At 33.4% G+C, this 25,682-nt stretch overlaps 1 protein-coding gene across 2 annotated transcripts in view; it reads right to left on the bottom strand.

Moving 5' to 3' along the window:
- LOC138710705 (cerebellar degeneration-related protein 2-like) overlaps positions 1–25,682 on the bottom strand; it is a 398,695-nt gene that overhangs the window by 246,565 nt on the left and 126,448 nt on the right. The window lies entirely within an intron of this gene.

Genomic DNA, 25,682 nt, shown 5'->3' with positions numbered 1-25,682 from the left:
TTAAATGTAATTAAATATAAAATAATGTTGCATTTAATTATAGTGGAAGCTGAATTTCATAAAAGTAAATTTAATGGGGTAGCTACTTGTTGCTGAGGAAATTGTTGATTATCAGTTTATTAATAATTACGTTCTTATATTCCTCATTGTTTCCAAGAAACAATTAGAAATCATCATCGACAAGACATAAGTGACAATATGAAATGGACACTGCAAGAATGATGGATGTCATTTGGAATACATTTTTCAGGAGAAGCAATTGAAAGTTTGAAATGCTTAGCGCTCAAAGCTTAACTGTGATTTTCCGATCATTACTGGACAATGACTATCAGTGTTAATGCCATATAACTCTCTATGTACATTCTATATGTCTTAAGCTATGCATTGACTGTCGTGGTTCATTTTCGACAAGAAAGTGACATCCATCAGTCTTGCAGTGGACTCTTCAATTGAATAGATAGGCCTAACATAGTCCTGTTCATTTCATGAGAATTTCCGTCTTTCTATTAAAACTCTCATGCCTTCGTTTCCTGAAACACCAATGTTCGTCTCTGATAAGATTAATCGATACTCTTCTTCTGCTGTCATCGATTCTGATCCCATATGAAAATACTTGTCACCAGATATGACAATGCAGTCACCTATCCTGACGATTACTGTATCAAAATAATAAACACGCAAACCGCAACAATGTAGAAATTGTTTCATTTGAAACAGTTACTTAGTAAGAATAGTATTATAATTCAAACAGTCTTTCCGTAAGAATTTCGTAACATTTGGAGCACTTGTTTCAACAGTTCTTACAGTTTAGATCGAGTATCCGATTCGCCAACCGATGCGAGACGTTCTAGCAACAGGTGATCGTGCACGTAGAAACTGGCTTGCCTGAAGGCGATATGCACGCGTTACATGGAAGTACGATTAGTTGCCTGCCACATAGGCGCCCTCGTGGTTGAAAGTAAAGGAAACTTTTACGGCAGTAAGGTCTCAGCTTTCTAATCGGAAGTAATACTGCACCAAGCTGCAAATTTATTGACATGAAAGGGAGGGGTTCAATGCCCTGACACAGACACTTAGTTTCCAATTAATTATAAATATGGAGTCATAGTACGCATTGTAATTATAACTGAAGTGAAACTGTAAAGAACCGCGGTGATCTGACAAGAATGCAGTTTTCACATCAGCATATTTGTATTTTTCATAAATCAGAGAGAGAGAGAGAGGAAGAAGGAAAGAAGGAAGGAAATAAATAAATAAATAAATAAATAAATAAATAAATAAATAAAGGAGGAAAGAGACAAAATGAAGAAAAGAAATAAAGGAAGGAAAGAAAGAAAGAATAAAAGAAAGAAAGAAAGGAAATAAAGAAAGAAATAAAGAAAGAAAAAGGAAAGAAAGAAAAAAAGAAAAAGAAAGAAAGAAGAAAAGAAAAAGAAAGAACGAAGAAAAGAAAAAGAAAGAACGAAGAAAAGAAAAAGAAAGAACGAAGAAAAGAAAAAGAAAGAACGAAGAAAAGAAAGAAGAAAAGAAATAAGGAAGGAAATAAAGAAGGAAAGAAAGAAAAGAAAAAGAAAGAAAAGAAAGAAAGGAAGAAATGAAAAAGAAGGAAAGAAAGAAGGAAAGAAAAGAAAGAAGAAATAAAGAAGTAAAGGAATGAAATAAAGAGGGAAGGCAAGAAAGAAGAAAAGAAAGAAGAAACGAAATAAAGGGAGGAAAGAAGGAAAGAAAGAAAAGAAAGAAGAAAGAAAGTAAAGGAAAGAAATTAAGAAAAAAAGAAAGAAATGAAGGAAGAAGAAAAGAAAGAAATAAAGGAAGGAAAAAGAGAAGGAAGAAAAGAAAAAAAAGAAAAAAAGAAAGAAGAAAAGAAAGAAAAAATAAAGAAATAAAATAAAGAAGAAAAGAAAGAAAAGGAAGAAGAAAGAAAGTAAGTAAAAGAAAGTAAGAAATGAAGAAAGATATGAAGGAAGAAGAAACGGAAGAAATAAAGGAAGGAAATAAAGAAAGGAAAAAAGAAAACAAAGGAAGAAAAAGAAAAAAGGAAAGAAAGAAAAGGAAGAAGAAAAGAGAGAAATAAATGAAATAAAGAAGGAAGGAAAAAAAGAACGGAAGAAACGAAAGAAGAAAAGAAATAAAAAAGGAAAAAAAGAAATAAAGGAATGAAATAAAGAGGGAATAAAAGAAAGAAGAAAATAAATGAAGGAAGGAAAGGAAAGAAAGAAAAGAAGGAAGAAGAAAAATAAAGAAATGAAGGAAGAAGCAAAGAAAGAAATAAAGGAAAAAGAAAGAAAAGAAAGAAGAAAAGAAAGAAAGAAAAGTAAGAAGAAAAGAAGGAAATAAAGAAGGGAAGAGAGAAGGAAAGAAAGAAAAAAGGAAAGAAACGAGGGAATAAAGAAAGAAAGAAGGAAATAAAGAAAGAAAGAAGGAAAGAAGGACCCGCCAAGTCAAAGAGGTTGTGAAGAGTGACTACAATATGCACGATTGAAGTTTTACCAATTTGGCATATATACCGTTAAGGCTGTTGAAAGAGATTGGGATTACGTAGAAAATCAGCATATTGCTCCCATAAATGTAACTATATATTGTGAAAATAAGTAAAGCCGTGATGTAACATGGATATATATACACGTTACAGCGCTGGAGGTTCGGGCTCGCAAGGAGGATCTCAGCAGGTGGTATTTGTGGGTGCAATGTTATTTTTAAGGGCGATAATTTATAAAGAAACACAGAAAAGATGAGAAAAAGACAATTCAATTAGTGGTATAAGGAAAATATTGTTTTGATGAAGCACTACAAATATACGGTATGTTTTTTTCCTCTGCAACCAGGTTGTCTTTTGGCATTTCTGGTCTTCTCTCCAGGCACTGACATATGTATAACACATTTCTGAGGTTGGGGCGCCTGAAAGGCAGAGTTATGTTATCCCGATGATATGAGAGGATGGCCATGATTATGTAGAGCCAGGAGAGGATTTAAATCTAGATTTAACACAACACAACACAAGCACAGCATTCAACGAGCAAAAATCCCACCGTAAATCAAACCCGGGACCTCATTAAAAGTTAAAATATTAAATTTGAAATACAAAAGTGTCAAAGTCACTATTAAAAAGTATTAGACTTTTTTTTTTGTAAAAGAGAATATTCTTTCAACATTTTCAAGCACTTTTTAGTTTATTTTGTAAAAGGTTGCTTTATTACTAATTTATTCTTTAGTCGGTTGATTAATGACGCTGTATCAACTTCGGGGTTATTTTTTTGTCGATGGAATTGATGACAGCAAGATATTTCGCGAGATGAGGTCGAGGGTATGCCGTTACCCGAGATTCGCCATGGAGTTGAGGAAAAGTTTTGGGTAGAAAGCCAGACCAGATAATCAGCCTAAGTAGGAATCGAATCCACACCTAAGTGTGGCCCCGGAATAGCAGATCAACGTGCCCTATATTAAATCCAAAATTATTTATTTTACACAATCAAAACAAATATATTCTCCTGTATTGTTTTGACCCAATGGCAGTTTTTCGAATCCACGCCTGAAGAAAACCGGTGGTTTGGAGTTGAAATTGTGAAGCCATATTCTGATTGTTTTCCTAATGTAAAAACGGCCCTCTTTGAAACGAAACTATTTTCATACTGTACTTCTTTCCTTGATGGTGTTCTCCTCCTAAACGGCACAAATGGTTCCAGCTGCCTCCGATGTCTTTATATCGGAAAAGTTTTTTTTTTTTTTTATTTCACACTCCATTTTTTTAATTAATTTAAAAACACAATGCTGTGACATTAAAATGGCAAGTAACAAATCCCAAAACAAGTTTCTTACCGAGACCCTACTGTCAAGGGAAACAAAATCTCTACGAATTTATGCATTAACCATGTTTACTAATATTTCTTTAGTACAAATTCATGTAGGATTTCATTTATGCGGTTATGTTACGTTAATTAAATGAATCGATTTTCTGTGTTTCCTTTAACAATATCAGACCTATTGGATTTTACTGTTCTGTCATTACAAGTCAACATCTGTGTATTATATTGTATACAGAATGAACCGTTAGTAATGTAATTAATTTCAGGAGTTATTCTTTGAGATATCTCAAACAAAACAGTTTAAGGTATTAGATACAGCTTACAGCAGTACAATTTTGGAAATATTCAACATTTTTTCCTCCATTACTCTATCTTGTGCAATAATGAAAAATAGTATGTGTAAAACACTGTCCTTCTGCTATATTAAAAAAAATTTTCCATTAAAAAATTATTTACATTTTTTTTTTCCAAATTCAGTTCACTGTGCAGTGATGAAGCGTTTTCCACATAACTAAAAAACTATTCAACATTGTGTGATGAAACTTTTTGTGTGTATTTATGTATGTCATATCTACAATATGATGCAAGATCACTTCTCTACCTTTCATAGATTGTCCAATAAAAATAATTCATTTTAAAAAATGGTCCTATATCAGTATTTTCTTCTAACACAAAGTAAAAAAAATATTATTTATTAAGGAATGTAGTTGAAAGAGCATGATATTGTAAACATGAGTTTCAGGACTAAAATAAGAGAGAGAGAACATGCAAAAGTTAACAAATTTATGAGTTATGAGGGAAAGGCTTCATCACTGCACAGTGAACTGCCAACATTTTGAATTTTGAAAAAAACAATATATATTTTTTTTTTTAAATCGTAATAATATTTTTATATAGACCAAGGATAGTATTTTACACATATCAACTTCTATTATTGTACAAGATACAGTAATGGAGGAAAAAAATGTTGAATATTTCCAAACATTTTACTGCTGTAAGCTGTTCCTAACCCCTTAATACAATTTTGCTCGATTTTGCTTCCTTTCCGAGATAAAAATTGTTTTATATAAAATATTTCATGTGTGTTTGAGGAAAGCTATTGATTTAATTTCCAATATGCTCAGTCAATTTAACATAACAGTTGTATTATAATAAATGATTGAAAGAATTTCAGTTTTGTCTTGAAATGTGCAGAAATTTGACCCAAACTAATGTAACATTTTAAAATTGTTTCTCAGAACGAATAGTTACATTTGTTTGGATCAAATTTTTGCACATTTAAAGGACAAAATTAAAATCTTTCAATCATTTACTATCACAACACACCGCTCTCTTAAATTGACTGTACATGTTGGGAATTAAATTAATGATTTTCCCAAAACACGCTATCAAATGTTTCATATAAAATAATTTCTATGTTTAAAAGGAAGCAAAAACGAAAAAAAAAATGTGTTAAACTCTTTTGTTTGAAATATCTCAGGGAATAACTTTCTGAAATTAATGACATTTACCTACAGTATACGAATTACTTACTTGGACATTGATTGGGATGTACTTGTATTCTCAACATGGTTATTTATTCATAATTAGTCTGTGTTCGTTATTGTACCATCTGTTACCAATGTCATAAAAACGAACTCCTCACTAACAAAGTGTATTCTATTTGCAGCAGCCATATGTGGCGGTAAACACTCACAAAAGGATATGTAATTTATTGCACATAGACCTTTCAATTCTCACGGTGCATTATTTCCATGGCAACTTCTTACATCTTCATAATTACTAGTATCTGTCTTAGGATTCACGGCTACTGCCATGCAACCCAAATTACACGCCATCACGTGGCCTGCAAGTATCAACTAATTAGAACGTCAATGTACTTTCACTGAGAAACAAGTAGCAGCGATGTCGCTTCAATTAAACGTCGACAACATCCAGAATATTGCTGCTACTGTCAACAGTAGATCCGGATTTCTATGACATGTCATTTCTAACATTTTTTTCCCATAAAATAACCTACATCAAGTCTTTCTAGTAAAATAACAATATTCAAGTTCTGCGCTGAGGCTCATGAGGTAGAATTTCTCGTCATAAAACAGAGGGGAGCAGAATCTGATTTCCGTGAAGAAGTGAAAAATCTGTATTTTATCGGTTATTTAACGAAACAGTACCAACTGCTACGTTAATTTCTTTAGATCGTCTAATTTTTTTATAAAAATAATTAAGATCTGCTTAAAACCTATTGATTACTATTCTAAACAAAATCTTTACTCATTTAAAATCTGTAAGATTAAACACTATACAAGTACACTACAGTAGATAGTGAGGTTCACGTAAAATTAGTTCCTAAAAAGCTAATATTGCCATCTTTTCACTGTCGGCAACTGTTACCAGATGTCACCAAATCACGATAATAATAATAATAATAATAATAATAATAATAATAATGCATTTATTAATTATTAATATTACGTATTTATGTAATTATTTATTTATGAAATGCTGCCAGGAAGTCAAAAGGAGGATAGCAATGGCCAAGGAAGCTTTTAATAGAAAATGGAGCATCTTTTGCGAACTTCTGGAAAAAGAACTAAGGAAGAGACTACTGAAGTGATTTGTATGGAGTGTGGCATTGCACGAGGCAGAAACGTTTACGACGAAGTGAAGAGAAACGAGTAGAAGCATTTGAAATGCGGATATGGAGAAAATGGAACGTGTGAAGTGGACAGACGGATTAAGAAATAAAGCTGTGTTTGAAAGGGTGGGTGAAGAAAGAATGATGCTGAAACTGATCAGAAGAGAGAAAAAAGAATCGGTTGGGTCACTGACTGACAAGCAAACATTCTTATGGAGACAGATAAAAACGTTAATTTTTTTTATTTCACCAAAAGAAGACCGCAATTACGATACCGTTCGGAAAGTGATTGTCCCTGGGGCCGCTTACAGAAAAAACACAATTGCATGGAAAGATTTATTGAAACAGATGCAGCAATTGTTACGCTATTTGTCAACATATCCCCCACTAGGACTGAGACATTGGTCATACCCTGGGATCAATTTTTTTTTATCCTTGTGTTGAAGTCAGCCACCTGGCATCGGAACCAGCGTTTGACCTGCACCTGTCTGTCGATTCCAATTCCGGTGGGGGATATGTTGAAAAATAGCTCAACAATTGTTGTGTCTGTTTCAATACATTTTTCGAATTAAATTGTGTTTTCTTTCTGTTAATGACCTCTGGGGAACTTATTTGTTACGGTCCTCGTAATTGCGGTCGAGTGGCCAAATTTGTATAAGCACTTCTTTTGGTGAAAGAAAAAAATTTAACTTTTTTATCTGGCTCCATCAGAATGCTTGCTTGTGAGAAGAAACTGCCTACTGAAGAATGCACTGGAAGGAATGGTGAACAGGAGAAGAGTTCGGAGCAGAAAAAGATATCAGAAGATAGATGACATTAAGGTATATGGATCATATGAAGAGACAAAGAGGAAGGCAGAAAATAGGAAAGATTGAAGAATGCTGGGTTTGCAGTGAAAAATCTGCCCTTGGGCACAACACTGAATGAATTTATTTATTATTAATATACTATTAAAATGCATTTTGTCTGGCAACATGAAATTCATTGGTTTGATTGAGCAGTTTATGATTCACGAGACCTAACCTAAAAATTTATTTTTTTTTTTTCGCCCAATAGGAATGATTAATACGGACTCCGAAAAACAAAAACTATTTTAAAATGTATAGTGAGTACTCATTAATAAAATTCTTGCTATATTATTCATTAATATTAATATTATTCATTATTAATTACATTCATATTTTAAGTAACACTCACTAGTAAATTTCGCTTCTTGAATATTGGCAGCAGTATTTTCCAAAGGCAAACGATGCTGTGTACATAACAATTAGAAGGTAACTGTCGATTATTGTATTTATCAGTACAGAAATTCTAAAGAAATTGGTAAAGAAAATTCAACCTGACAACTAGAAAATCAATATAATCCACTAGTATTATATACTGATAGGATGAACATTATTAAGTTTTACTTTTAAGGTATGAAGTAAGAAGATCCTGAATACACACTATTTATTGAATTATTATAATAAAAATCGCAAATATTATATACCATTTACTGATGTTTACAATACTAGGTGGAATGTGAAATTACCATTAAGAGAGAAAAAAATTTCTCACAAAGCCAGGTTTACAACACAGTATTAGTCTAGGTCCAAGATTATAACTCATAATCAAAATGCATTCTAAATTTTCAACATTTTCTCTTATTAACTCCAATAACTTCTCCTGGTAGAGGGGCAGAGAAGGTCTGACGGCCTTATCTCTACCAGGTTAAATAAATAAATGCTAATACTAATAAAAAAATCAAACAACTGAATATAAATACGCTTATATTTCAGTTGATTCACTATATGAACGTTTATGTGTTTTTTTAATTATTTTTACATATTTCCGTGCATTATTTTTTTATTTCTTTTATGTAGATGGAACTACACCCGAAGACGAGTTTTGCTCATACACGTATTCTTAATTCTTTATAAAAAATAGTGGTTTATTTAACGACGCTCGCAACTGCAGAGGTTATATCAGCGCCGCCGATGTGCCGGAATTTTGTCCCGCAGGAGTTCTTTTACATGCCAGTAAATCTACTGACATGAACCTGTCGCATTTAAACCTACTTAAATGCCATCGACCTGGGCCGGGATCGAACCCGTAATCTCGAGCATAGAAGGCCAGCGCTATACCATCTACACTACCGAGGGCGACAATTCTTTATATCTTCTATATTATTTAGTATAAATAAATACAAAATAACTTGTCAAATATTATTTTCGTCGGAAAAGTGGAAATTAATATTCTTATTTAAATCGATAGCATTTCTCATAGTCAAATGGTGGGTATTTGGCGAGATGTGGACGGCATTCGCCTTACAGTTGGCGAAAACAAGTATTCAACCCAAACGAGGAATGAAATGTGCATCTGTATCTTATTAGAAATGAGAGTGTGTCCTTCGCCACTTTTTTGTTCTGCGAGGTCTTCAGCGATAGCATTATACCTTGCTGAATGGTTAATGTAACAATAATATTGGGGAAGAAACTTCACAAAAGTGAGACCGAAAAGAAGCAGAGAGACCAATTTTTAAGGTATAATAATTATGACCTTAAGACTTCTGCCTGTATTTCTGCTACTTTGAGTCCTGCCTACGTGAATCCCCGGCTATTTGGATATCTGGTTACGCAGATTTCAATGTGGATTTCTCGCGAAGTTGACTTTGATGTAATGTTTTGTTGATGAGTTTGTTGTTGGTAACGGTGAAGAAGCGAATCTAACGCTTAGAACGATGATAAAATTTATGGAACTAGTGTCAACATGTTCTGTTTTATAACGTCTGTTGACGTCTTCAGATTCCCTGTCGCTAGTTTTCTCTATTCAACCATTACCATTCTCAAGACCTCTCTCTTCCGTGACCTCGTGTACATCTTGTACCCATCTCTTTTACGTTTTTTCTGTTTTCCCTTTTCCTCAGTGAAACCATTGCAACACTTTTTGTGACTGTCGGTGTTCATCATCTGAACATGACAGATATTTATGTTGTTATATAGACTTCATTAACTATGGTATTCCACTTTCATTTTCTCTTAATTATCGATTTGTTACACGATCTCTTACCATTATTTCGGTGGAACATCTCCAAATCTCATCTCCATGTCTAGTAACTTGCATCTTTCTTTCCGTTATTTGCCGTGTTACTATCAAAAGTAAAATTACCAGGAGAGCATTGCATACAGAAAATAAACTGTCTGGCTATTTTTCTTGGGTGGGGGAGAAGTGGTACGTAAGATAAAAATAAGCAGATTTTTTATTGCCCAAACAATAGTCGGAACAGATTCTTTGAACTTAAATACAAACATGTTGGACCTGTCTTGGAAGGATAGTTTAGAGATGTAGGATGGTACAAACCAAAGAGCAAGTAAGACCACTGATACGAGAGAATTTTTCTACAGTAATCTCACTGCAGGTTTTTTTATTTATCTAGAGAAAATCAAAACTCGTGTGGGATTTAATTGATAATTACACGATTAAAAGAAATTATATAAAGATTAGAAGAAATAAAGTACTCTAATACAATAAAATATTAATTGACTTACGAAAATACTGAACTGTCTTCATATGTATTTTCATACTATCTCATCATTACAAATATTACGCTCTAGCAGTAGTGTGTTATGATTAACTGTTCTCTTGTTACCAATTGTGGCAATTATACAATCTTCATTGAACTCTACAGACGATTACTAATTAAAGAGGCATTGTTGATTCAGTAACTAGCTAGATATAGAATAGACTTTGTGGGAGTACAAGAGGTTAGGTTAGATGGGAATGGCATATCACAAATAGGAGATTACTTGTTGTATTATGGGGAAGGAAACAATAATCACCAATTAGGAACAGGATTCTTTGTTCATAAAAGAATAAAATCAGCAGTAAAAAAGGTCGAATTTATCAGTGACAGGTTATCATATTTAGTACTTAAGGGTAGATGGTGCGACATCATAGTTATAAATGCTCACGCCCCTACAGAAGAGAAAGACGACTATATAAAGGATAGCTTCTATGAGGAATTGGAACATACTTTTGATCAGTTCCCTAGGTATCACATGAAAATTTTATTGGGGGATTTCAACGCTAAAGTAGGACGGGAGGATATTTTTAGACCAACTATTGGAAAAGAGAGCCTACACGCAATTAGTAGTGACAATGGAGTTAGATTAGTCAACTTTGCCACATCGAAAAATTTAATTGTCAAAAGTACAACATTCCCCCATAAGGATATACATAAATATACTTGGACTTCTCCAGATGGATTGACACACAACCAAATAGATCACGTCTTGATAGATAAACGGAGACATACTAGTATAGTAGATATTCGAACTTTCAGGGGTGCAGACTGTAATTCTGACCATTATTTGGTGATTGGAGAATTAAGAGAAAGATTATCAGTAGCCAAGCGAGTAGAGCAACAAGTTAATATTACTAAATTCAATATTTTGAAATTAAAGGACGAGGAAGCTAAGCAAAATTATCAGGTCGAAATTTCGAATAGGTTTGCCACTTTAGAAAGTTCCGACGAAGTTGAGAAAGAATTAGATGTTAATAGCGTGTGGGAAAATATCAGAGATAGTATCAAAATTGCAGCTGAGCAGAGCATAGGTTATTATGAAACTAAGAAAAAGAAACCGCGGTTTGATGAACATTGTTGCATGGTAGTAGAAAGAAGGAAACAGGCAAAATTGAAATTCTTACAGGATCCAGTTGAGGAGAATAGAGATAATTATTTCAATGAAAGACGGGAAGCAAGTCGTACACTTAGGAATAAAAAGAGAGGTTACTTGAAGGAAAAACTGAATGAGGTAGAAACAAATAGTAAGAATAAAAACATTCGAGATTTATATAAGGGTATAAAGGAATTTAAGAACGGATATCAGTCAAGGGTAAACGTGATCAAGGATGAGAATGGTGACTTGCTTGCAGACTCTTCATCAATCCTAAACAGATGGAAAAACTATTTTGCGCAACTACTAAATGTACATAGGCCAAATAGAAATGATCGGGACGATATTGAAATACAAACTGCTGAGCCATTTATACCCGAACCCACGATTTCAGAAGTCGAAATTGCGATAGAAAATCTGAAAAAGTACAAGTCTCCAGGTATCGATCAAATTCCAGCAGAATTAATACAAGAGGGTGGAAGTGCATTATATAGCGAAATTTATAAACTTGTACTTGCTATTTGGGAAAAGGAAATTGTACCAGAACAATGGAAGGAGTCCATAATTGTACCTATTTTTAAAAAGGGGGACAAAACGAACTGTGGTAACTTTCGAGGAATATCACTTTTGTTGACGTCGTACAAAATTTTGTCCAATATTCTTTTGAGGAGATTAACTCCATACGTAGATGAAATTATTGGGGATCATCAGTGCGGTTTTCGGCGTAATAGATCGACTATTGATCAGATTTTTTGTATTCGGCAGATAATGGAGAAAAAATGGGAGTATAAGGGTACAGTACATCAGTTATTCATAGATTTCAAAAAGGCATATGACTCGGTTAAGAGGGAAGTATTATATGATATTCTTATTGAATTTGGTATTCCCAAGAAACTAGTTAGATTAATTAAAATGTGTCTCAGTGAAACATACAGCAGAGTCCGTATAGGTCAGTTTCTATCTGATCCTTTTCCAATTCACTGCGGGATAAAGCAGGGAGATGCACTATCACCTTTACTTTTTAACTTCGCTTTAGAATATGCCATTAGGAAAGTTCAGGATAACAGGCAGGGTTTGGAATTGAACGGGCTACATCAGCTTCTTGTCTATGCAGATGACGTGAATATGTTAGGAGAAAATACACAAACGGTTAGGGAAAACACGGAAATTTTACTTGAAGCAAGTAAAGCGATCGGTTTGGAAGTAAATCCCGAAAAGACAAAGTATATGATTATGTCTCGTGACGGGAATATTGTACGAAATGGAAATATAAATATTGGAGATTTATCCTTCGAAGAGGTGGAAAAATTCAAATATCTTGGAGCAACAGTAACAAATGTAAATGACACTCGGGAGGAAATTAAACGCAGAATAAATATGGGAAATGCCTGTTATTATTCGGTTGAGAAGCTCTTATCATCCACTCTGCTGTCCAAAAATCTGAAAGTTAGAATTTATAAAACAGTTATATTACCGGTTGTTCTATATGGCTGTGAAACTTGGACTCTCACTCTGAGAGAGGAACATAGGTTAAGGGTGTTTGAGAATAAGGTGCTTAGGAAAATATTTGGGGCTAAGCGGGATGAAGTTACAGGAGAATGGAGAAAGTTACACAACACAGAACTGCACGCATTGTATTCTTCACCTGACATAATTAGGAACTTGAAATCCAGACGTTTGAGATGGGCAGGGCATGTAGCACGTATGGGCGAATCCAGAAATGCATATAGAGTGTTAGTTGGGAGACCGGAGGGAAAAAGACCTTTAGGGAGGCCGAGACGTAGATGGGAGGATAATATTAAAATGGATTTGAGGGAGGTGGGGTATGATGATAGAGACTGGATTAATCTTGCACAGGATAGGGACCGCTGGAGGGCTTATGTGAGGGCGGCAATGAACCTTCGGGTTCCTTAAAAGCCATTTGTAAGTAAGTAAGTAAGTAAGTTGTTGATTCAGTTTCACTTTTACTAATATATATTAAACAATTTCTGATACGTGAATATCCATAATATCATAAAGCAGAAACTATAACATAACCTAAATAATATAAATAAGATAAATTATAGGAAAGTTTTAATAAAGCATGTATGTGTATGTATTTATTTACACTGCAAGTGGGCAAGCACCCGATGGCAGTGAAAGATACAATTATTGGAAGTACAATGTTGGTAAACAAAGAAATAAATGCTAGGGAGGTGAAACAATTGTAGAATAAGCAGCCATGATTGGTTGAAACACGTCGTTTCGTATCGTTTTATTGGTCAAAAGTAATTTGACGTAGAAACAGTGCGCTTTTCTTATAATAGTCTACATAAAAGTTCAATTTTGACATGATAAAAATTTGCAGTAAATTTAGCCTTCGACAAGATATATATTTAGGTTCACTTCTCTTCTAAAGAAAGTTATACCAAGCATCATTAAAATCCCATCACACTCGAATGGCTTTCAACCTGCGAAAATAGGATAATACTCGTATAATTACTTGCAAGATACTCGTTTCAAAATAATCTCACAGTATTATTACTAAAAAATGTTGTGATTCAGTCATGTGACATCAATTTTAATGTAAATCTACAAGATAGTTTACATTACATTTGTTATGAACGTTTTCGCCTTAAGTCAGGCATCTTCAGAAAAATGAAAAGAATTTAGATAGTATATGAAAAAATTGCCGAAAATGGTAGGCCATATTCAAAATAAACCTACAGTATTCAATAGCCCCTTTGATGTCTCTTTTATTGTTCTGATTAGACTAGCCAATCTAATATTATCTTTGAAATTCTCCAATTTTTTATTCTTTCTACGTAATGGTATAGAAAAATAACTAGGGTGAAACGTCTCCATTTACATAATATTTGAGAGATATTTCCTTATCTAAATAAGAAAAAAATCCTCAGATACAAGTGAAACGGCAATGATGGAACAAAACAAATACAATTTGAATCTTCACATTTCATAAAGAGGCGTAGAAAAATGTCGCAAAACCTTTATTTGACACAGATACTCTCGAAACACACTTACATTCACGTCTTCAGCCTCATCTAAATATTGTTCAGAGTATTGAAAGTTGTAACCCCTAATTACGAACATGTAGTGCATTTCTTGTGGTTCGGATCTTTAGTTCCAGTTATGGCCGGCGCCCCTATTTGCGTCGTGCACATTCGCTGCCCTCTTTTATTATGCTTCACAATTTATTCGTGAAAGTCCTGCGTAATGAAAAAGACGCGTCCGATGGGAAATGGAAACCGGTTTCAGTAAGTTCACGAATGTAACCTTCAATCATTCCTGATTTATGTAGAACTGATAAACAGAAGTTTGCTGCACTGCCGGAAACAGAAGAGACATTAAGACAGCGCTGAGATGGAGGGGGTGGAGCCTGGGATTGTTATAGTGGAATTTCTCTTTTACTGTCAGAGTATGCATAGTATAGAATACAAATTTCGAGATTTACGAATAGAATCTATACGTACAGCCAGCCGAAGGTAAATAGATTATAGAAAATATTATCAGTAATCTATTCTAACCTAGACTATGAGATTTGGGTAACGAAGTACCTTTGGATGTGGTTTCATTATATAAATTTATTAGTCCTGCCATAATTCAGAAACTACAACGAAATTAAATTGAAAATAATAACTATATGTTTATAGGAATGAGATGAATTTTCTACAAGAAAATTCATTAAGCGTATCCCTCGTTCAACATAGCATTTGCCCTAGATTAAAATAATTTCTGAATATTTGCAGGGTGGAAGTAACTGCAGATTTAACAGCTTATTTATTGTATATAATAATAATAATAATAATAATAACAATAATAATAATAATAATAAATTTATTTATTCTGGTGGTGTTAAGGTCATCAGGACTTCTCTTCCACGCCACCAAAAATATGTAACATATATGAAGGGTTCAGGGCCATAATGGGCCAACTGGCATATACTAAAAACGCAAAAAACAAGGGTTAAAATTAAGTGATTACCATAATTCAATGAAACCTATAGCTAACTATATAAAGTGTACACATTAAAACTAAATTATATGTAAATATTTGTTAAACAATGGTATTCATTTAACTTTAACTCTTGCTTTGTCCGTTTTTAATGTCACTTGGCCTACTATGGCTCTAAACCCTTCATCTACAGCCGAAAAACAAAACAAAAAAAAAACGTTCACAATGACACTAACACGAAACAAAAAAAGATAATGCAAACACATTAAAAATTAAATTTGTATAGCCTACTATTAAACAAAGCTTAAGATCTATATTAATATCATTAATTTAAGTATTTAAATGAGGAAGGGCAATTAATAATACAAACAAGCAATACAATAATACTCGTAAATGGTTATACAAAGGTTGTAATCAACACATCTGGTAACTTAAGATAGAGTGCAACAAAAATTATAATACCATATTAATACCAAATCAATACTTTCTAAAAAAAATCCTCTGAACATTAACACTGTTCTAGTCTCTAAGTATTATACGTAGAAATCTGATTTTTCTCCTACCATTAGAGAAACTGATCAAGAATGATTCATCACTTTGCAGTTTTTAAATAAAATGGATGATTTTCTTGTAAATTAAATAAAAAGATTAACTTGTATTTTTATTTCCTGCCATTAAGAAATCTGGCAACTCTAGCGCAGTGATTAAGGAACGGAATGCTGCTATTCAGATCCGAGTTCGTGTGTATTAGCAGGTGAGCCGGTGATACGTTGTTGCCAAACTATACAGAATTTCAGCCTAATTATTTAATTGACCATGCACTTAATTACAAAACCCATAATAAGTATTTTATTTATTTTAATGTATTCTATTGCCCCTTTCGATCTGTTTAGTTACATCACTTTCACCCTATCTGTAAATAGACTATATAGGCCCCAAAGCCTATATTGTGTGAACAAGTATTTTATCCTTGTCATACTCTTATCCAAAAAAATTATTATAAGATTTGTTGTCTGCAGGTATTCTTATCTGCTCGTCATTTACAGCAAAGTTTGGAACTGTCAGCTTTTTTATTATGTGGCTGGTTTTCCACTACTAAATCTGCTATCCTTGTAAATTTAATTCCAATATTTTACTGGATCTTGATGCCGGAAAATTTATTGTTAAATTTGTTGTTCTAGGACAAGGTTTCTACGGCACTACATAGGATTTAAATTTCTGACAAATTACCGAGAGATTTATTGTTATGAAGTTGGCTTTCTGCGAGTGAATCTGATAACCTTACAGATTTCATTCCGATATTTTATCGAACCTCTATTGGAGATAAATTTGTTACTAGGATTGTTTTATATGAATGCTTGTATTATCATTCAAACATTATTTTTCGAGCCTCGATTTGGTATAATTACTGTAGCCTGTTGTTTCAGAGTACGTTGCAAATTGTTTACCATTAAATCAATTCATTCCTACTGGCAGAATAAAGCCATAAATATAATAATAATAATAATAATAATAATAATAATAATAATAATAATAATAATTATTATTATTATTATTATTATTATTATTATATTATTATTACAATAACATGATAGTAGTAAGTGGCAAAATAATGTAGATCTGTTTAGTTGCATTTAACTTAATTCTAAGAGTTAAATAATTAATATTCAGCATTTTTTTTATCGAAGGAATGATTAATATCATGAAGGAGAATTAATATATTAAAAATAAATATCCTACAAAAGTAATATCTGAAGAAAGATCTTTATTCCCGAGGCGAAAAGCAGTTTTTCTGACAATTGGCTTTTGAAAGTAGTCAATGCCTGGCACTACTTTACATTATGTGCACTAAAATACGCTATTTTCACTATTTACACTACCATGAAGAATGAAGGCTTACATTTATCAAACAGTATTTACACTATTGTACACAATTTATATAAAAAAAAGTAGGCCATAGTATTATGAAATAAAATACCTTGAATTACAATATGCAATACGGTATATAAACATAATAGTTTAAATAATGTTTGATCAGTGTAGGCCTGCACACTTTATTATAGTGGAAATAGTAAAAATAGCGAATTCTATTGTATATAGTGTAAATAATTTAAATTGTAATTGTGTAATTGTTAAAGCGGTCCAAGTTTCATTTTACCTCATTTTACGAAACAAGACTCGCGTAAGCCGTCAGTCAAGTACTTCGCTTGCTAGATGCACATGCGTCGTCCACTTAGAAACTGCAGTAACATAATCTTGTAGTCTTCTGGGACAAAGTACGATCCCTAATTATAATAGTAGACTAATTCATTCACTAGTCATAAATTAAGTTGTACGTATTGTATGTAGGCTATATTGTACATTTTTAGTTTCTAAATACCGTTTCATTTCAGTTGAAATACTATTCTTCTCCTTCCGCTTCTCTCTCTCTCTCTCTCTCTCTGTCTCTTGGTATGTTCGGATTAGCGGGGTTCTACGGTATTTATTTATCCTAATTCCATTACCCTAATCCTTGTAAAGATGTTCGCAATCATAGGGATTTCCTCAAATCCTCTGTAACATTTTTTTTTATTTAACTGCTCCTTTATTTACTGAACTGTTCGACTTTTGTTGAAGTCTGATGATCATTTGCTCGCAACTTTACATCTTCAGTACAAGGAGGAAGGAAAATTGACTAGACAAACAACACCTTCTCTCTTTACTATATCTTTCTTCAAGTGATCTAAAAAATCCCACATAAGATCTGTAATTGTTTACGGTCTTCTGACGCAACGATGAAGCTTCAATTATCGCTGCAAAAATCAGTAAATGTGGGAAACAGTGAAGCGGATTGCATTGTGCCACGATGTGAAACCGATACTTGAAAGCGCCGGAGACGGCCTGGCAATGAATGGAAGTCCGACAGGCTGGCCACGCCCGCGCCTCAATACACGTCGGACACGTTTCCTTGTTACAACGCATATCCGCTTTCATTTGTTTGTAACGCAGCAATGACACAGTTTAATTCTATTTTGTCCGAGTAAGAATTGTCATACGCTTTAAAAGGATTTACCCCCAGTCTTGTTTTAACTTTCTTTCAACCTCGTTTTACACTGCGCAATGTTGGATTTCTATAAAATGGAGTCTGTGACACTCATTAAAACAACCTAACTTGCACTAGTGTGTCCCATTTCTATTGTTGGTTTCATATTTCACACGTAAATTTAATAAATGTAATGTAATGAGAATCTGCATTAATTTACCATTTATAAATTTTATTAATAATTAGAACAAATTATGAGTTACAAAAGTTATACAAAGATATTGATATAGTTGGCGATATACGAAAGAAAAGACTGCAATGGATAGGGCATGTTATAAGAATGAAGGAGGATAGATTGGTAAAAAAGGTCTTAAATGGGAAAATTGAGGGCATAAGAAGAAGAGGTAGGCCTAGAACAAGATGGTTAGATGCTGTTGAAAACAATCTGAGGGAAATGAAGGTTAAAAGACGGAGAAAAACAGCAGAAGATAGAGAGGCATGGGCAACTATTACGAAGGAAGCTAAGGTTCTCAGAGGACCGTGAAGCTCAGGAGTAAGTAAGCAAATTTAATTAATGCATTAGCCGTACCCGTGCGCTCCGCTGCACCTGTTAGAAATAAATATAAAGTAATTACATAATTAAAATAGGACGTTTGATCCAGGGAAAAATTCGTGTTTGATAAAAGGATAAATCGTTTAATATGTTACTTAATTTAAATTGTATTTAAATAATTAAAATGCGGTCATTTTGGTCCAGAGAGCAATCATTTGGTGCAATGACAATTTATTCCTTTAACATGTTTCTTAATTGTTATTACATACAACCATAGTTTAATGAAGATTGACATATCATTTAGTTTTAATGCGTATACTTTATATTACTTGCTATATGTTTCAGAAGTTACTGTAATAATATTTTAGAATTATGTCCATCTAGAGAAACTACACTTTCCAATGGTGAAATAATAATTAAACAATTAATTAGCTTCCGATATTACTTCATACAAACACAGAAACATTCTAGATTTCGATTTTTGTTGTCCAAGGCCCCTTATAGACGAAGTCATTTGTTTTTATTTCAGTACAGCGCCTTAGATGGCGTTGTTATTGTAATTTTAAAACTCATTTATCTCATTAAATAACAGTCCTATCAAAATTTTGTACAGAATAAAACTTATCGGAAATTATTTTTAAAGAAACTTTGTTATGTAATATTTTTCATGAAAATCAATCATAAGCGAGATATTTCGATTTATTTAATTCAGGCCCCCTTATAACCCCCCTTTTAAATAAAGTATTTTGAATGCCATATAGTCTAAAATCTAAGTTACAACGAACTTAATTTATATTCCAATTTTGATATAAATCGGTTCAGCCATTATCGCGTGAAAAGGTAACAAACATACAGACAGACATACAAACAAAAATTTCAAAAATGCGATTTTCGGTTTCAGGGTGGTTAATTATATATGTTAGGACCAATTATTTTTGGAAAATCGAAAATTACCAGAAAATTTTCGGCTACAGATTTATTATTAGTATAGATAATAATTTATTAGGCTTTCTTAGTGTAAAAAAGAGACATCGAATCCCTGCAGGCCTAATAACGTCAAATGTTTATTAATTTTGCGATTTTTATTCTGGGCATGCTTGGGATTTGAAATAAAATTTTGATATTCCTTTTCAATTCAGGGACGAAGCCAGAATTTTTAATCTGAGGGACAGATAGGGACGCGACATTAGCTTGGAGGAGGGAGCTATGTTAATGACATTGTGAAGTGTAAATGTCATAATAAGGCAACTATTCTGGTTTGAAAAATGTCTGTGCATTTACATACGTACTTAATATAAATTACTATGTATTAGGGTCTACATAGAGGGATATCTGAAGTCTGATTAGTGTGATATGTAGCTAGTCGGCGATGTATGCAACGGAGGGGAAATGGACTGGCCACCCTACCTCATTATCTCCTGGCCTAGTTGCCTCGAAAGTGGTGCCTTGTTGGCATCACTTGTGAGGTTCAGATCTGTCTTCGGTAGAGGACAACATATATAGGAAATGTAATTTACCACATTTATTAATTTTATGTCAGCAATGAAAAAATTATAACTTGCTTGCCTCGGTAGGAATGCTAGTGTAGATTGATGCATCTATTGTGGAGAGCATCAAATTTGTCCAAGATGGTGTGCTTGTGAGGTTCTTGGTTAATTCCCTTTCAAAGTAAATAATTACTTGGCTGCCTAAGGGCTCGTCTGCCATTCGGTTATGGAGGTACAGACCGATTTGTTTAGTCCTGACAGCTCAGCGACGCAAAAGAGGGGAAGTAATAGGAGTAGTGGGGAGAGTTCCGGAGTAGAGATAAGGGCGAGAGGTCGGTAAAGGAATGCAGTACAGCTTAACTGTACTGGAAAAACAACACTATACCGCATGCGTGACATCCGATCGCTTTGACTGCAGGCAACAGACTAACCTGAACACCCCTTGGCGTAACTTAATGGACTCGCCTGACCCAAGCGCACATTGTCGGCGACAGTCAGGACTAAATAATCGTACTGTATGTCCTTATATTCCGCATACACAAAAATGAACGTTCACACAAAGCACTAGAAGGTGGAGTTGTCAATGCAATGACAGCTAGTTTGTATATTTCTTGAGAAGCTAACTGAAATTATTAAAAATTTATTTTCACGCACTTTTAGATTCAAAGCTATTTATTGTATTAGAAAGTAGTTTCAGTTCCACTTGAATACTATCTGTATCACAGTGGTGACATTCGGCAAATGCCTTTAGAACTTCATATGCTAAGAAAGGTGAGGTTCTTGGTTAATTCCCTTTCAAAGTAAATAATTACTTGGCTGCCTAAGGGCTCGTCTGCCATTCGGTTATGGAGGTACAGACCGATTTGTTTAGTCCTGACAGCTCAGCGACGCAAAAGAGGGGAAGTAATAGGAGTAGTGGGGAGAGTTCCGGAGTAGAGATAGCGTTTATTCCACTAAGACTGGAACTATATACTGTAAATATCTTCTGTTCGGTTCTGAAATTGCTCTTTCAATTATTGTAATATAAATACTGGTATGCTGTCTTAAGTTATCCCCATTACACAGATTTTCTCGTCTATTGGGTAGTTGTCCAGAAATTAGCAAAACAATTTGGAATGATTCCCCGTGCTCCAATCCCGTTACTGTCAAACTGTCTAAATTGTATTTTAGTCTGTAATAATCGATTGTGGGGTCATATATAGCTTTTCTTCTCTGAATTGACCTTTTCTGGCTGGGCGCTATGAGACTGTAGGGTCCTGTATTACTCCGGATTTGGAGTTTGGCTTAAACGCAATAAAATATTGTTTATGCGCCGAGTACTGTCATTTGTGGCTAGACCAGAAACCTCCTCAGACGGTGTAGCCAGTCTAGTATATACAGTCACGAAGCTCAATATGTAGTAAATATGCATCCATAGATAGTTGCTAACCACTAGGATTGCATCTATCGCCTCATTACAGACAATGCGAAATAGTACCGGCACAGTCTATTGTTCCTAGCACCCTTACAACTCAAGCTTCGTGACTGTATATACTAGACTGTGGTGTAGCCATGATCCCTCAGAGCTTGAATCATCATACCCCCAATTCTTCAGTTTTAATGGAGAGAATAATATAAGCTATGAATAACAGTTAATCTGCAACAACAACGTACTACACACTGTCACGAAATAAATTTATGCTCATGTAATTAATTATATTATATTATTTATTTATTTAATTATTTATTTACTCATTCTTCATTCATTTATTCATTTATTTATTCATCCATTCATTCATTTATTCATTCACTCATTTATTCATTCATTCATTTAATTATTCATTCATTCATTTAATCATTTATTTATTTATTTATTCATTTATTCATTCATTTATTCATTCATTCATTAATTTATTCATTATTTATTTATTCATTTAATCATTATTTATTCATTTATTCATTCATTTATTCATTCATTCATTCATTCATTCATTTATTCATTCATTCATTTAAATTGGATATTTGTTACTATTAAAATTATTGTAATTAGAAAAATATTATTTTTAGATCATCAGTACTGAACAATTTCTTCTCATCTCAAGTTACTGGTGAATCAAGAAGCAGGAAATTCATTCCAGAGCAGAGGTACTATTGCATTGTATGTACTATTGAGACTAAAGATATTAACAGCGCTCCATGCGAAAAGAAAAATAAACAATGAGTTAGTAGTTGTTTTGAGATGAATTTTTGGAACGGCAAACAACGAAATATTAAATAATAAAATTGCGTAGAATACCGATGCATATCTATGCGACTATCGCATAAAGGCTTCATCAGTGTTTATCTCCCTGCGTGTTACATAGATCCCTCTGCATTGTTACGCAGGTACTGTTAAATGTCAAAGCTACCCAACGCTGTTCAGGAAGCCAAGATGCAGAGTGGCAGTCGAGATGCGTACCAGGAAGAAGAAGAAGTAATTTAGCGGCCGTCGACTTCTCTACCGACAACAGCGGCCTATGTGTTAATGAATAAAATTCTCCATACACTCCATACAGCTACCTGCATCGTTGTCTCCAGAGCCTGGATTTTATGTAATAGGAAATTGAGAAATATGTACATAAATATGTAGCTAAAATCGGAGAAATAAGTAGATAAATGTGTAATAAGTTAAAAAAATTACGTGCAACTTAAAAATCGAGGCTTTATTAAATGGATTTATTTTACACTGATTCTGATTTAAGAAAACAGAGCTAAAACACTTGATTTTGTGAGACCATATTAATTGTCACATCTCATTGCAATATATTACTTATTAAATTGTTTCTGTCTGTCCTTACATTGGTGGAAAATATATCGATATACAAGAAAGAACAGGGTTGCGCTCGGGCGCGAGTTCGATTCCCGCTTGGGCTGATTACCTGGTTGGGTTTTCCGAACCGTAAGGTGAATGTCGGGTAATCTATTAATCTATAGCGAATTCTCGACCTCATCTCGCCAAATCCATCTCGCTATCACCAATCCCATTGACTAAATAACCTAGTAGTTGATAGGCCTATAGCGTCATTAAATAACCGAATTTATAAAAAAAATTAAAAAAACCAAGGAAGGAAATCTATGTCCACATAAATGGAACAAACACAAGACAAAATGAACAATTCACCTTAATGCACATTTTATTACATCAATTTATTATTGTCGGTAGATTATTCGGGGGCAAAATTAATAATTAAATAAGTTACACTTAAATAAAAATGCACTAGCTGTACAATGAAACCCACAGTTCGCACTGGGGTTTGTTCCTTACAGTAACACTATTTACAGTTACTCTCTAAGTGATATACAAATTAAACATGGTAAAAGAATGTCCATTCTTTAATTGTCAGAATTTGAATCTACTTTGTCGCAAAAATAATATATCAGTGTCCAAGAAGTGACACTTCGTATCTAAAAAAAACGTTCATTTAGTTTAACTACATTGTTATTATTATTATTATTATTATTATTATTATTATTATTATTATTATTATTTAGAATAACGAAATTATTATTATCTTTGTTCACAGAATTGGGCAGTTAACTAATATTTTGTCCTTGAGTATCATCTTGCAAAGCAGAAACATATATAAAAAGCTTGTCAATTTTGAGAGAAATTAATTTTTAAAACAACACTCTGATTTACCTGCAAATTCACAGATATGAGGTATGACTTCTCAGCCATCGGTATGTTTGATTGATGCTTGCGCGAAAGATTGAGGGACAGACGGTATAAACAATTCCCAAATGCATATTAATTATTGAGGTGGTAGAGATTAATGTGACTATTACACTCTTACTACGTCATACTTCTTTTGACCAATAAAACGGTACGAAAGGACGTATTTCAACCAATCATGGCTGCTTATCGCACAATTTTATCGCTTCCCTAGCATTTGTTTCTTTGTTTGCCAACATTTGAAACTGCGCTGGTCTGGACGTCAATATATATATATAAAATTACAAACCACTCCAGTCGATGCACAGCAGTTTCAAATATGACTCGCATTGGCATTCAAGAACAAGAATTAATAAAAATTACTTATCATACCTATGCATCTTCTGAAATCCGATTTACAAATAAATGAAGAGCACCATTCGGAAATCCTGAATAAGTTGAATATACCATGTAGGCCTAAATAAACGAGTCCCACTTCTATTACGCACACGTCCAATATAACATCAATTGAACCACCAACCATATTCAAATTTAAAAATTGTACATTCAATAATTATTCCTTTTAAAATTATTCATTCGGAAATTCTGAATAAGTTGAATACACCATGTAGGCCTAAATCAACGAGTTCCACTTCTATTACGCACACGTCCAATATAACATCAATTGAACCACCAACCACATTCAAATTTGAAAATTGTACATTCAATAATTATTCCTTTTAAAATTATTCATGTTTATTTTTATGTCATCATCGTTAATTAAAACTTTTCTAACACTTGTGTATATTAGTTAGGTTATGTTATAGCTTCTGCTACATGATATTATGGATAGTCACGTATCAGAGATTGTTTAATATTAAGATTTATTGAAAATCATCTGTCAAGTGACGTTGATTACTGGGATTCGGATAATTGAAGTGGAATGTTGCATTTTAATAAAAATGAAACTGAATCAACAAAGCCTTCTTGACTAGTAACATTGCCATCGTGTATAATAGATCGAAAACTTCTCGACGAGAAGGCATTGCTCACTACTGCCATCTAGCAAGCATCTAGCGTAATATTTGTAATGTTGAGATGGTATAATAATACATTTGAAGACAGTTGTATTTTCGTAAGTCAATTAATATTTTATTGTATTGGAGTACGTCATTACTTCTAATCTTTGTATACTTTCTTCTAATCGTGTAATAGTCAATTAAATCCCACTCGAGTTTTGATTTTCTCCAGATAAATCAAAACGTCTAGTGAGATTACTGTTGATAAAAATATGCTATTTTTTTAAAAACGTGTAAAACATAATATACATCAAAATATGTACGAGTAACTCAGAACTTCAGAATAAGGACTTTTGTAGTCTGATTCACCGACATTTTTTGCTTTTCTCTTAGCCACATATCGATGGCTACAAAAGTAATGATAATTTAGTTTAACTATATTATTACTTAGATTAACTACAAAATTCGGACTCTAGTAATCACTCCATGGAAAAATATCATCACCACCATCATCATAGGCCTATAATTTATGGTCCCACTGCAATATAATATGCTGCAAATCAAGATTTCAGGTATAACTCCCTGTAAAGTTGATATGAATAATTTCGAAGGAAAAATTGTTCCGGGGCGGGGCACTTTGAGGTCTGTGGATATGGAGGGAAAAATTGGATCAATGTCTGGTAGAGTACCCGGCTAGCTCAGTTGGTAGAACCTTGGTACATTCAACCAAAGGTCCCGGGTTCGATGCCCGGCCCCGGAACAATTTTTCCTTCGAAATTATTCAATATAATATGCTGTTATTACGCAAATTACGGACTAGCTTAAAGTAATAAAGAATCCATCCACTTGGAGGTTCATGTATATTTTCCTGTTGTGTCTTCAGAGAC

Source organism: Periplaneta americana, chromosome 12 (genome assembly GCF_040183065.1).
Source record: "Periplaneta americana isolate PAMFEO1 chromosome 12, P.americana_PAMFEO1_priV1, whole genome shotgun sequence".
NCBI lineage: Eukaryota > Metazoa > Arthropoda > Insecta > Blattodea > Blattidae > Periplaneta > Periplaneta americana.
This window is presented reverse-complemented; position numbering and strand designations above follow the sequence as displayed.